Source organism: Dromaius novaehollandiae, chromosome 17, assembly GCF_036370855.1.
Source record: "Dromaius novaehollandiae isolate bDroNov1 chromosome 17, bDroNov1.hap1, whole genome shotgun sequence".
In the NCBI taxonomy this organism is placed as follows: domain Eukaryota; kingdom Metazoa; phylum Chordata; class Aves; order Casuariiformes; family Dromaiidae; genus Dromaius; species Dromaius novaehollandiae.
Genome location: NC_088114.1, coordinates 6,858,974 through 6,874,556, shown reverse-complemented (window position 1 = coordinate 6,874,556; position 15,583 = coordinate 6,858,974). Strand labels below are relative to the sequence as shown.

At 36.4% G+C, this 15,583-nt stretch overlaps 1 protein-coding gene across 2 annotated transcripts in view; it reads left to right on the top strand.

The window, feature by feature from the left end:
• The window catches only part of RIMBP2 (RIMS binding protein 2), a 159,771-nt gene that overhangs the window by 41,340 nt on the left and 102,848 nt on the right, over window positions 1-15,583 (top strand). The gene's annotated exons all lie outside the window — the stretch shown is intronic.

The following is a 15,583-nucleotide window of genomic DNA, read 5'->3' as shown; positions in this document are numbered from 1 at the left end:
AGATAACTAGGCCATGATTTCACGGTTGTCCTTTTCATAGAAGTGCCAGCTTAATCAAGCTACTTCTACCCCACCCACCCTGGTATTATTTTTAGCAGGGATCAGTGCTTCATACAATTCCCTCTGCAGCTGCAGAAGCAGTTGTAATGGCACAGTTTGAAGGTGTGGTATGCATATGGAGAGTGAGACAGGTGTCTGGTGCTGATGCTACTGCCAGCAGAAACAAACCCTAGCATTTAATAGTGCAACAATGAACTCATGAGCCTGATGTTAGGCTTTAGTTAAGAAAAAAAATTCCTGTTGTATGTTTCATGTAGCATGAATTGAAATTTTGTACCTATTTTCCTCTCCACCTGTTTAAAGTGCGTACTCTGCCTTAAAAACAGCAATGGTGGTAAATATGTAGGTGGATATACAAAGAAAAAGTTAGTACAATCATCAGTAAAAGTTGTCATTTTTTAAAATAGCAATACATGGCCATGGTTTGTTAGACTGTTCATATATTTATGAGAATGCAGTGACACAAGAATACTTTTATGTTCTCCTAGACTTATAGGAACTGTCTATATTTTATATAGCATTTTCTGAAACACTGAAAAAGCACAACTGACTGGCTGATTCAATAGCTGACATAATTGCTTCTGTATGTAAAGAAATGCTGAAACTTTTTGCCTTCGCAAGGAAACATGTGTCATCTTTTAGAAGTTTGATTTTTAGCTAACAGCTGAACCAAACCGAATTGTTCTTTCTCTGTCAAGAGTAGAGCATCAGAAGTTGTGTGTTCAGACATACTAGTTCAAGATGGAGTAACTTAAGCCACTTCTGCTGTTTGGGTTCATAATTATCTGAAACTTAGTAAACTAAAAGTTCAAGAGCTTCAATTTAGATATGTACTTCAGGGATTTTTGTCTCAATCTAAGGCTGTTTTAGAGAAATATTAATTTCAGATGAGCTAGGATAACATTATTCTACTAAAATCATACTTGGCATTTGATACTATATGATAACCTTCTGTAGAAGGTTAATGATTGTAAGCAATATTCTTAAATCCTATAGTGCATTTACTGTACAACTTTCAAGGTATAAGGGACAGAGAAGTTACTAATAAAGTTTTGTTCTATAAGCATGCATTATAGATGTTGCACAGTTTCTACATTTCACCTGGAATTAATTATAATTCACTAGTACGTGATTGAAGTTATTCCTGTATTTAAACAAGACCTGATCCTGCAATTAGACTTACATTATGAATATTTACTACTGTGTAGTCTCCAGTTTCAAAGAATGAGATATTGTGCCAGCCTAAAAGCATGTATGCTCCTATCTGTGTGAAGAATATGCCCATACTGTAAGTTCTTTTAGACCTTTCAGGACTAGATGTTATTACAAAAAATAAGATACTGTGATTTATTATCTAATGATAATGAGTTCTGAGTAGCATGCATGTCGGTCAGTTACTTGATCCCATCTTTTGGTGTCTGAACCACAGCATGTAGTTCATGCATATGGCCTTTCATCTTCAAAGCACTTTGCAACTGTTAACTAACTACATTATTTAAATAAATTTCATAAAAAGAAACCATTTTTAAACCTAATATTCTCATTCCTCTTATATTGTACCTCACTGAAGTGAAAGTAAAGGCTTAAAGCTTTGCTGTAAGAGCTTGGTATTTGAAGCTTGAGGTGCTAAATTTGGTGGTGGATTTATCCATTTGAAGGATATGAGTTTGATTGCATCAGAAGTAATTACATTTAATATGACAAGAGAAAAGTGTATAAATGTGATATTTTGCACGGCTGTTAATGCCTTCTTTGCATCTCTGCTTGGGGAAAGAATAATTACATATCAGTGATGTGAACTGAATGTTAAGGTTTGATGAAAGACACTTCTAGTAAGAAGTGAAGTAAATCTTTAACTTTGTGTGTAGAAGTTCTATTAATAGAAGGCATCTGAGAAATTAGGTAGTTGTTTGTAAAGTTATGAAAGACCGAGTTGAGGCAAAAATTGGATGGCACTGAAATTAATGGGAATTTTTCTATTAATTTCAGTCACAGAAAGAATTCATGCTTTCGAGACAGAGCATAAAGCTGTCCTGTAAAACAAAAAGCGGTCATTTGGCTTAGTGTTGAGAGTACGATGGAGAAATTATTTGTGGCAGTTAGTTTCAGTGCTGCACAGATTGTGTCTTTGAGTCTATTCACGGAGTCTGCCCTCACTGATTGGGGCTGTCAATATTTAGGGGAACACAGGAAATATCAGTGTTACAGGGCAGTAGCAGCCTTCTGGATAAAAGCTATGCTTTTGACACCCAAACCAGCCTCTTTTAAAACACTGTCATTTACACAGCATTGTAGTATGTACAAGGACTAGATACCTTGATGCCAGGATTACAGTTTTCTAACAAAATATGAAATAATGTTTTTTTCATACTCTAGTATCAGTACTTTGGGGCTTTTAATTTACTATTGGTATCTATTCACTTTTTTAATGAATTGCATCAGCTATATCAGTAACAGTAAACTGTAGTCATTTATACTGAAGGTTAGAGGAAATCTGCAGTTCTTCATTCTGGTACTGTATGTTTCAGCAGCGAGTTCACTACAAGAGGAAAATCCTGCATTTTAATAAATAGAAACCAAATCTTTTTCTACCGACAAATGTTCCCTTCATCTTCTGTCATTAGCTTTCCATGTACATAAATAGAGCAGACTTGCCACCAGTTACCTGTTAGTTACCAGGCAACAGCAGCATTTGACACTGCCTGCAGCTGCAGTGAATGGCGTGCAACTCCCTGACTGTAAATTAAAATGCTCTGAATTTTGAACTGAGGTTGATAAAAAGGACGTTAATGCAACTATAATGCCACTTTCACTGTAGCAGCAATGTGTCAGCAGTTTCTATAACAACATCGGTTCGCTGAGATGTAGCCCTCTATCACATGTTCATGGTGGAAAAATTATAACTGCTTTAGTCTTTTGCAATAGTGTTCTCTAAAATACATGCTATACCTTTAAGACTTTTTGTCTCTCTGTGCAAAGCAAGATGTGCCATGTATCTCAAACATTTGCTTGGATTCATTGTTTACCAAGGTCATAGTGGAAGATGTTTGTTGTATTAGGCAAAAACTGAGTGGAAAAAAATTTTTTTTTTAATTTCTCCATATTTTGAGTATTGCTTGCTATTCAGAGATGGCTTACAGCCTCATAACGATGGCAGAACAATGAGGCTGAAGTGAATGCTTTTTTTAGTGTTCAGTTTGGATAGCTAGCTATATAAAAGGAACTTTTTAAGATTACCAATCTTTCCTGTGCCCTCTACGTGTGTGTTTCTTTAGCGAATTGAAATGACAGTATCATTTGCGTTATGAATGCAAACCAGCATAAGACCAGTAGTTGGCTTTGACAATTAGTAAAGTTAAATATAATATATTTGAATTTTTATCATTTTGGGTCTCTTTTGAGCACTTTTAAATATGTGGCACTGAATGCATATGAGTTATTTTAATAGTTTATTTCTCTTTACCATTCCATTATTATTTTTCTTCTCTGAATCTATGAAATGACTTACATAACCTTCAATTTCTGATGTTATTCTCTGGATTAGCTATTGCCTGTGGAAAGGTAAAATTCTGTTTTGATTTAGTTGATACAGTGCCAATGTAATAGCCTTTCCTATCTGCAGGCTGTGAAGAGAACTTCCATCAAAAATAGGCCATAATGTGGTTTTAAAAAGCATTTTTCTAATCAGAGTTGAGGAGCTAGTTCCATTCCTGAATAAGTGAAATCAGTAAAAAGTATTTAAAACCCCAAACCATTAGAAATGTCCAGTGTAAAGAAAAATAGATTGGATTAAATTAGAAGCCATGAAAGCAGACTGACCTTTTCCTTTTTCCCTAGAACATAATTTTCCTGTTCTCTGGGTTTAAAAAGATTGCTGACTCAAATATGACCTTTTAATAAAAACACTCTTGTAACAGAGTTTCCATCTTTTTTCTTTTCCATGGAACAGTCAGAGCCATAGTCAGGGTAGGTCAGGAGGGGCACCGGATAGCAGATGCGCTCCAGCACTGTTGCTGTTGCCTGGGAAGAGCGGTTTACGTGCATGATGGTGGCTTTTGGAGCTCTGGGAAGAAGAGGCATGCTCAGACGTTCAAAGGAGCATAGAACAGAGTCAGGCCTTTAGCACCCTCTAGGCAGTCTTGCCTGTGCTGAATGCAATGCTGCTTTGCTATGATTCTGAAAAAAAGTATGCCGTGTATTTTTCAAGTCTTATAGATCTATAGTTGTGGTTTCTCTGATGAATGCTTCCATTATTCCTGCTAGATTATAAAATTCAAAGGAAAGGCCTTCTGATAGCATCTAGTGTATGTGATGCACTCATATTCAGACTGTGCAGTTTCTTAAGTGAAAACTAGACTTCTGATTTTTATGATTGCAGATTCTGGAGACAGCCCAACATAATCTGGCTATAACTGATGCAGTTAATCTGGTTTAAATAGACAAGAGAAAGGAAACATCCCAATCTCTATTTTACATACAAGGAACAGATTAAATGATGCCAATTGATGTCACAGGGAAAATCAAAGAGATGATCTGAATCCAGATTCTCTGATTCCCAGGTAGTGCTTGAGGAGCACGGCTGTTCTTTTGCATTTTGCACTCTGTCATTTGAATGCATCCAAACAACAAACAAGCAGTGACCCAAATCTTCCAAGGTTCCCCTTCACCTCAAACAATATTTCCTGAGCCTGGGGTGCGAGTGTGTCATTCCGTTTAAGAGATAGTAAATGTTGTTTTTTTTTTAAATCTTGATTTTGTGTTCATGAATATAGTCTGTATTTTCATATAGATCTCACTATCCTGCATTCTATTCCTTGCTCTCTGAAAAGGTACCCTCTGCTTAAGTCTGGCTGTATGTATTAACTTTCTGCTAAATGTATTGTCCATTTTAACAGTCCCAGTTTGCTTCTAAATTGCCTCAACAAATGTAACACGTGTCTGACAAGAAAGCTAGAGTCTGAATGCATTATCAGTTACAGCAAAACAAAGGGCTTATGGTGCATGGTGATTTATTACATTGTTTTCCTGTAAAACATGATAAAATTAAACATTTTTGGCTATACTTACCCTAATTACAGGTACCTCTTGTTTAATCATGTTTAAAAGAAAAATATAGTATCTCTGAGGAGAGAATATAGTTTAATTAACTTTTGTGCTGGTACATCAGACTGCCAGATTTTGTAGTAGCTTCATTTGCAAGGCTTCTTGTCCAATAAATTGGTGAAGATGAAGTATTCAGGTGATAATAAAAGGTATAAGCCTTAAGCTGAAACCTCGTACTAAAATCTTGATGCTCATTGGTATCACTCTTGAATTCAGAGGTGAATTAGAAGACAGCTCTCTGATCTGGGCTTGAGATTTAATTTACGAGTAATTTAGGGGGCTGTTGACCCCTTCCTGGGATGCTTGAGAGCTTATATTTTACCTTCAAAATACTTGTTACACTGGCCTCAAACTGTTTGAAGCCCACTGCTTTAGAAACATGTACAACCCAGATGATAAAAATGACAGTGCATAACAAAGCCTTTTCCAGCAGGAACAGCAGTAGCTGGATTTAACTTTATGAAACAACTGGTTCTTCAGAACAAGACTGAGCCTTTAATGCATTCCAGAGCTACTCAACCTAGTGACTGGCTGGCAAAAGACTCTCTTGTTCTGTTAAAAGGCATGACCTGAAGCCAGAAGAGTCTGTATTCCATTTATGAATATATGCAGCTCTTTTTGCTAATGTTGATGGGTTTTTTTTTTTTTTTTCCATACGGTATAGGCCAAATTCTGATTACCTGTAGTGCCACTGAAGTCAGTGAGGCTAGTAATAGTAGTGCAAGCAAGATACTGCCTTATCTGTATGAATAATTCAATTGTTCTCTAAGAGCATATACATGTAGACTAGATATGGTCTGAGCAAACTTTTCAGTCTGTTTCCTGGAGAATTACTAATGATTAGAGCTGCAGCAAGAAAGCTCCTTAAAGCTACCAGACTTGCTTTTTTATTGGCTAAAAAAACCACCAGGAATTTGGGATCAAAAATCCGGAGTAGTTTAAATGCTGTACAAAGTGTATAGCACTTTGTAACGGCAGTACAGCTGGGAGAAAGATATTTAAAATGAAATCTCTTTCTGAATATGGATGTTAGAGTCTATGGTGAACCCACGATTGGGTGGTGTATAGCAGAGATAAAAGGCATCTTGAGGAAGAGTGTATTGAATGTTAAAAAGATGTATAAAACTATTTCTGAGCTGTCTTCTTTCATTAAACAGAAAAATTGAGATGTGGGAACAGGAGCATATTAGGATGTGTTAAAGTTTATAAATTACTGTCTTAACCTTAGCATTTACGCATATTTCATATGTACAGATTCTCTATTTGCAACTATGTTTGGGAATCTTAGTACAAGTCCAAATGCAAAAGGTGCTTTAGTGACAAATGTTGGTTAAAAAAAGAACAAACAAATGTCCTCCTATGAAGAGTTTAAAACTGACAAAGTCAGTCATGCAGAATGCTTGTGTTTAGACCAAAACTAAATATGAACCACAGTCCCAGAATTTTTTATTCTCATGGTAAACTAACCTGAAAATAAAACTGAAAATACCACAACCTTCAGTTGAGTCCTTCAGAGAATGTTCCTGCAACTTAGAACATTTGCTTTATATCTAGATAGAGCATAAGTTTCTCTGTGTGAAGTACTGTGATGAGAAGAATTTGGGAGTTGGACAAGACCAGTTTAGTAAAGGCTTAGAAAGTTCTACTCGTCTGTTTAAAAGGTTTTGTGATTGCATCTCTGATGTGAAGTAGCAGTTGGGATTCTGCCCTCCTGAAAGGTCTTCAGTAAGCGTAGGATTCTGTGGAACAGGGATCTCAAATTACGCTTATGGTTATAACTAATCTGTGTAAATACATTCAAACAATTGTGGAGGTGAGCCATGAGCCTTACCATCTACTGTCGTATTGGGGGAGAGGCAACTCCCAGCTTTCTGCTGGCCTCAGCATTTGGCACCATCCTCTATGAACATGGCTGCTTTTTGTCTGCTTGCCGAATAGTCACTTATGTACCACTAGTGATATGTATCTTGGGACCTTGGTATAACAGATTTTATTTTGCAGGGCCAGAAGTTAGGTACATCGGTTAAAAAAAAAAAAGTTTTGAAGCAACCATCACTCTTGCTCTTTCCTCATGCGCACAGGTGTCTATAAAATACCTACTTTGTTCTTGAAGAAACCTTGACAGGTGACTTTCTGCATTTGTGAGGAAGGTTGCAATATAAGTGCCTAACTTCTCAAATCTACTGACAGTGTAATCTCATTTTTGGCTTTCGCTGAATGCTCCTCCAAAGTTGCACCGTTTTTTCCTTCTTAAAAAAGTAGTTTCAGACACATTCAGATCATTAGTTTGTCTTTACCTGAGAGGCAGTGGGTGGACAAGGGAAGTGAGTCGTGCTCAACATAGAAAGGAGATGATGAGCTGTATAAATAATTAGCAACACTTTTTAAAGATACACTCATACACTCAGCCAAAAGCGTATTGCCTTAAGTGCGCAGTCTGAGAAACTTAATTGAGACTACTCCTTTCAGCAAGGCAAATATAATTTAACTCTTTTTCTGTGTGGGTTTTTAGAATTCATAAGATGTTAAGTGTAGTCATAAAGGAACAGAACACTATTAAAAGTAAGGCACGCTAGATTAGTACAGTGAACAGATTTTGAAACTTCCTGGTTCCTTCTGCAGCAGTAGATGGAATGTTTTGTGTAGTTGCCGTGAAGATTTGCAGATTGTTTCTAACCATTGAAATTTCAGAACAATGGTGTAAACATCTTCACCGAGAGAAAAACTGAATGCAGACATTTGAAACATTTCTACTAGCTGTATCACTTCAGTTGACAGAAGATGAAATGCAGTTACAGACCCTTCCAAAGAAGACTAAAGAGTTAATTTCAGTGGGATTTCATCTCCTCTAAAAATTCAAGGAAAATATTCTTATCATTTATGATACTTTATTTCCATTTAGGTAAGAAAACAGCTATATAATTCCATTTCTATTAAGAACAGGATGAACTGTTATCTCTTTACTAAGAGTTCCCTAGTTTCTTATTGGCAGGCATGATTTTACTTGTGAGATGGTGTCTGAGGAAGCTGTTAGACTTGCAGAAAGCATCACACAGTGAAACACTCATGTATCTGGCCACAGCACTCTGTTGCAGTTCATGCGTTCAAGTAGTCTGGCTGAACCACTTCTGATATTTTAAAATCCTGTATTTTTATTTATTAATTTCTGTGCTAGTATATTCTCACCTAATTGCAGAAATGTTTGTATGTTGTTAAAAAAAAAAAGGTCTGTGTTTTCAGCTCAGTTTTATAGCTTAGGAAGTACTGGTGGTTTGAACAAGAATGTTAATTTGTGAACGCTTCTCTGATATAGACCTAGTCTTTGAGATGTGACACTTACTTGCTGCTATACACTGTATGGTAGATAACTAAGCTCCAAAATATTTTCCAATATTTTGGCCACATCGCTTGTAAATTATATATTACTTTTCATACATAATAGTGATGAAGAATCACTGACAGCTACACCCATCCATCTTGGTTAGGTTTGCCTTGACCATAGCAATTCTCTACAGGAAAGATCTGTTGTTTCTGATAGGACGTCCAGTAAATGAGAACTGCTTGCTTCCAGAAAAGGAGTGATGAAGCCGAAATAAGACCCATTAACTTTACCTCAATTTGTTACTAGAGAGAATTCACATAACCATTTAACTACATACTGAAGATGCATATCCTGGCCTAAGAGTGATATGGGCTGCTGGATTTATATGTTTATTTTTTTAAGAGAGAGGGACAGCAACCAGTGAGGCACAGGTGCTGGGAAGCAGCTCATGGGTAGCAGCTCAATTGCAGAAATGCATTGCTATCTTTGATTATTTTCTCTGCTAGTAAAATTCAGAACTGAGGCCAAGGATTAGAGCAGGTGGAGCCAGAGCTGTGACTTAGAGGTGTGATAGGTATGTATTTCTTTTTCTCCTCCATATCTAAATGGAGATGTATTGGAGGAAAGCTGGCCTTGCTCTTACCTAACAGTGCCTTATTTTCCTTTGGCTTAACAGGGGACTCCAATCTGCAAGGCTGTCAATCTGCCTGTTTTCATCAGTACTGAATCACTTCAAAAAGAAAAACAGTGCATGTGATTATCAAAAGCATTTCCATTTATAATGCACTTTGGCAATTCAGCTCAGACAGCAGGAAATACGAACATTATATATTAAAAGGATGTTGAATGTGGAAATTAAAAAAGCCTATAAATGTGGAAATAATAAAACATATAGCTGTCACTTTATGGAGCTGTGAATAGCTATTGGCACTTTAAATGACAATATTCCCTTTACTTAGCTTGTCTGTGATAGGTACATATCAGCAAAGTCATTAAGACTAGAGTCCAAAGAAACAGTGATTAGCATATTTTAAAGTTTCCTGCACTGACTGTTTAAATCAATCTGCATTAATAGAAAGTTGAGATTCTTTTTTGTGTTCTCTGGGTAACAAAAGCTAAAAATAATTTTATTAGAACTTTGGCTACTAAATTCTAACAGTTCTGGGGAAAGGAAAACACTTTTGAAAGTTTATAATTAATATATTTCTATTTTTAAGGATACCAAAATAACATGAAGAAATTGGGACAAGCATGCTATTTTGTGCCTTTGGCATTTTGATGGTTTGCAGCCTAGCTTCCCACTTGAGATGGAGGCGGGCTTTGCTGCTGACTGCTCTTAGCAGCTAGCCCTCTGCAGCTGCTTAGAAAGGAATTTACTGTACAAATTTGAAGATTTGAAAGCTCAGAAGGAAAATTCTGTTCTGAATTTACAAAGCAAATCATTCTGCCCTGATCTACCACTCCTGCATGTTAACAGGAAATCCAGCGGGAGGTGACTTCATTTGAGGAGAGCATAAATTGTATTTAAATAGTTGACAGTTTAAAAATTTAGAACAGTTTAAACCAAGCTTATTTTTTAATAGTCCAGAAAAATTTTAAGTTTTGAAAATTTGCAGTTTCCTGTGGTGATGGGATCAAAAAATCAATTGTGGCAAACAAAACACACATGTAAAGCTAGGGCATACTAGTGTGGAAAGATGAGAAACAAAGAAGGCTGCTGCTGTGTAAGTGATCAGACCAGGGTTAGATCAGGCACTGAAGTTGTGGTGTGTGGACTGAATTTTACTCCTGCTGTTCCTCATGCTTGTTCTACTAAGAGTTGTCTGGGATGAGAAAGAGGAGTTCGGAATGTATGAGCTCATTGCTCAATGCACTGCTCTAATAGTAAATGGTATAACAGGCAGGGGGGATGGTTATTCAAACAACACTAACAACTGAAATCCACAAGTATTGTCATTGCTGGCATGTCAGATCCTGCTCTAGGATCTGTCCATGTGCTATGGTAATTTGTAATTTCTGGATGAACATAACTATCTAGCACATTCACCATGTTGACAGAGGATTGAAACTCAATATTATAAATAAAACCTAATTAGCCTTTTTAATTAAGGTACAGATGCTTACGGTAATTTGCTCATAACTTTCTCCTTTTCCAGTGAATGTGGTCAAACAGTTAATGAGAATTTTCTGGATGTCAGACTCTGTGGTGCAGCACTCCAGACACACTCATTAAAAGACTCACTGTCGATTTATATATAGTATGTAAACTCAACTGAAAAATACTTGCTACAGCAGGAGCTTAATAGGAAAGACAAGCTGTGGTTCAAGACTTCCATTCTTTTTCTTTTTGTAGATGCTCTGTGCATTCTCTACAGCTTACCTCCTGTGTTTAGACAATTACATTATACAAGTGATCACTGATCAAACCCCATCCACATTACGTATTACTTTTTACATACAGTTCAACAGCTCATTATGTTTTTGCATTTTGTTTTTTTGTTTGTTTGGTTTTGGTTTGGCGTTTTTTGTAAACCACAATATAATTCTGATTATCTTCACCTTTGGTGCACAGTTGGGTTTTGACAACAGTATAATTACAATCCTGAATACTACAAGATACTGCTGTTAGCTGAGATTTTTATTGAAATGAGCGTTTCAATGAACTTAAGCTTGGTATTTTTTGGACTTGTGCTGGATCTTTACCTACACCTGAGCTTCGTCATTTTTATCCTTTGAGTTTCATTTAATGGTAAAGAGGGAATGTACTGTAACGGGATTTTGTTAAATCTCAAAATTTAAATGAACGAAGGCTCAGTTCATAGCTAATTTTATCTTAACTGATTTTCTCAGTCTTATTCTCGTTTCCCCCTTAGGCTGTGCTACTCTGGAAAGAACTCTGGCTCTGTAATCAAACTGGTCATTGCGGGGAGAATTCTGAATAGAGCTAGAAGAAACATCTGTGTGTTCAAGCCTTTTGTCTTTTTCATTAACGATTCTCTATTCTATATTTGCACTATGTTTTGGAAAAAAGAGAGAAAATGTGCTAGTCACATGCTGGCCTGTGTGTACCTGTTAATCTTGGTATTCATGCAAGTATAGTTTCCTTCTTTGGGAGATTTAGCTGGAAGAGGAAAGAGTCAAATGTATGCATTGAACTTTATATAAACAAATCCATGAGCTATAACTTTGTAATGTGAGTAGTAAGCTAGCTGGAGGCAATTCCTGATTATATGCTGAAAGAGATCTTGAATTTGGTGGATGATGATTGCATTACAGATCTCTGAAACCTGTCTTTAGATGCAGCAGGCTCTGGGGCAGTATTAGGCTACAAGGCGCTCTACCAATTTCATAGCAAACTTGATTAAGTCATTAAATTGCAGATCATTGCTGACAGTAAATTAATTCTTAATCCACGTCCTATTCTGCACTACATCGGGAGACTTTTGCCAGGAGGCTGGTGGTTTGAAAATGGGTAATTAAATTCTGTTGTAAATACATTTTTATCTACCCTTCTGCTTGCAGGAGCTGGCAAACAAGTGAGAGCCATTAATTAATATCTGTAATTTGGTTTAGTTGAGTAAGCCCTGCTCCGGTCAGATTCTGAAATGTAAACCAAGGCTATGAAGTGGGGAATAAGTAGAAGATAAAGAAGGCTGACAAAAATGAATTCATAAGAATTGTTCTTATTTCTCTCTGTAAAAAAAATGTTGGCTAGTTTAGACACTTGGCAAAAATTTAGTCTAAATTTAATGTAGAAAGGAAAAATTAAAAAATCATAAATATAGGTAAAGTAATAATAGCAGCAAGATGTCTTTTGGGCCTTCCTACAATAATGTAATTAATCCCTTATGTTTCAACTTTATTACTTCAGGAGATAATTTTAGCAGGTTAATCATCCTCTGGTGCACATGTAGATGTGCACTGGTTGTCAGAAGTTTTTTTTTTTATTGTTGGATTTCAGCCAACAAGTATTGCAGGTTTTAATCAGAGTGCCAGAAGGATACTAGAATCTTCTTTACTAGCACTGTGTCAAAACCGTTCTCTTTCCATTCATCTGAGACAAACTCAGTTTTCCTACCTTTCTTGCACAGTGTTTTCACTTCTTCTAAAGCAACAGGAGAGTCCTGAAGGTCAGACAAATTATGACCATTCCTCCATTAAGGAAGGATGCCTCTTAATTCTCTTTAAAGAGGGGAGCAAGCTTCTCCATATCATCTACCTATGATTAATACAGTTTCCTACATTTCGAGAGCTCAGGGGTACTTCTAGCTGTCCAGACTGGCCGAAATCTTTCATGGGGAGTTTGACTTTCTCTTATATACTGTGAAGATTCCTATCAGAGGACTGAGGCTCCCTCAGGGCTCAAACAGAAAGTGATGTAGCAAGAGGTAGGCCAAAATTGTGACACATCGTTTTGAAAAGGTGCTGTAAGCATCCGTAAGGGAAAGATGCCTAAAGAAAGGATTGAGTTTGAGCAGCTGGGTATATCCACATTAAAGTATTTGGGGGGAGCTATCTTCATTGCTTTCTATTATTATTCTTAAAATTGTTTTAGCTCTTTTGTAATTGTATGAATAGCTTGTTAGAAAAGAAGGAGCAACAAGCCTGTGGTGAGGTTTTAACAGCATTACTGGCTGTCTGTAGCTCTGAGTCAATATGAATTATAGTCAGGGTATCTCTTGGCAACCTGTCTAATGGCACTAGCCTTAGCAGTGTTGTGGCTTGTTTACTGTTCTGTGGTTAACACTGCAGATAGAGCTGAGTTCTTGAAAAACAATGTTTGCAAGTTTTGGCAGTAAGCATGGCTATAAACTTTATTTGAAATAAACAGCTCATGCAGCATGAGAGACATCTGATAGTTACACCACCAGGAAAATTTCAGTTCTGTAGCAAAAATCATCATGAGAGAACTCCTTAAAAAATAATGTTGCCATATTTAATCTACCTCAGCTTTCTAAGGCTAATATATTTAATAAATCAAGAACAAGAGTAGGTTTAATTTGACGATCCAGCATATAAAGTTGGGTGAGTTGTTAAAATGCAACTTGGGGAAAAGTCCTATTAGGGGAGCTGCAGAGAAGAGGCCACAGGTGCAGCTTACCCATCTTGGACAACAGATGTTGTATTTAATGATCTTCAGTATCAGTTAAAGACTGTAGGCTTGCAAGGTAACTGAAATTGAGGGAGAAATAAAACTTGAAAGCAAACTAATTTTTTGGAGAGAAAAGCTTTTAGATGGACAAGGTTATTGATGGCTGGTTTTGTACATGAATAAAATGCATTTACCTCATGTGAGGGTTTTTTTGTAATGAGTGTTTCTTTTAGAACTGTGAAATATGTTGATAGTGAGCAAGCCTGTTATACCACTGATCTCTAGTACCCTCCCCATTCTCTTAACAGACAAAATTCCACAAATCAAAGACAAAGTAAAGTAGGCTTTTTAGGGGTCTGTGAAATCATTTTTGTTCAATTGTGCAGATCCCATTATAAAAGTCTTCTGAACTTCATTTCTTTTTTTACCTTCTGGATAGCATGATCATGAGATTTACATTACGGACATATACATTGCAAATACAAATATAAGAAATTGTATTTATATGTTATATATATTTATATATTATATATACACACTATATATAATACATATTTGTATGTAAAAACACACATGCATTGGAATATTGTGTATGTATAAAATCCATGCTCTGAGATTTGCTACTTTGCTTTCCAGAGTTATTAAAAATTTAACTATTTCTCCAGCTGAGACACTTTGTTATTTTGAGAGCAATGTAAATGTTAATAATTAAAAGCAATTAAAAAGTGTGTTAAAAGTCATGTAATTTTTATAAAGTGGCTGACTGAATAATGGATGCCTCCTAGATTTTTTGCTGTGCCACAGGGTTATTAAACAAACCCTTCTGCAGTACTAGAAGTCCTGTAGAAGTGAAATAACCTGTTTTGTCACCTGGGGAATCCAAGTGAGTTTTTGGAGTGAAATTATAAATCATCATCCCTGATGAGTCCTGTAATCACCTGACTATTAAACTATTCCAGAGTTCTTTCATTCTGTGAATCCAGATGTATAGGATTCCAAGGGACAGGTCAAATAAAAGGAATACATGTACAAAAGCATGTTAAATACGTTAAACTTTATATATGCTGTAGTGAACATAGACCCTACACTATAACTACACTCTGCAGTGCTCAGAGGTAAATACAATATTTCTAGCAAATAGAGAACTTTCATCTCATTTTTCTAGAATGATGAAAGAGAGAAGAAAACAACATACCTCTTTTTCCCTTCCCTTCCCCTAGAGAAGAATGCCAAAGTTATGTCACAGAAAGTTTACAAAAGAATTAACAGAATTCCTTGTGTAGGTCAGTATAGTTAGAGCAGACAAATGCAGTGCAACCAGAAACTGAAAGTCAGTATTTCTTGACTACACCAGTGTTTTAACAGGGCTAAGCCTTTCAGCATGTACTTTAAGCAGAGGTCTTGTGTGAGGCTTAGTTATTTCATCTTTTTACATTTTTTTGACATCCCTGCATGAAGGGTAAGATACAGGATATAAATTTTCAGAAGTGTTTGTTACTCTTTGTCCATTGCATCACTGCTTTGGCACCACTTTCCTTACAATGCATGTGGGCCTGAGAAGCTTGGAGCTAAGCCATGTTCCAAAGAGAAAACTCTTAGCTGTTCTTTCACAGTAGGTTTTTCTCTAAAGCCTTTATCTCTCACAGTGCTGCATATTTACTAAAGTTGCTTGGTTCAGAGAGCCAGACAGGGTGGCAGGCTGCAATACCACCCGTATGATGATTGGCACTTTATTCCTTTATTTCCCATAATGTGAACATTCCCCAAGCGCTTTGACATCGGCTCCAGACACAACATGCACACTACCAAGATCTAAGTGTGAGTAAAGAGAGCAGTTTTATAAAAAAGTGAATTTTACATTCTTTACTACTATTTTCTAAAATTTGAGATTCCTGAAGTGTTTCTTATGAGTAAGAAAGAGAGAAAACTTCTCTAGGACAAAAGTATACTGTGCTGAGGAAGAGCAGGCAAGCTGATGTATGGCTTATGCATTTATGTTGTACGTG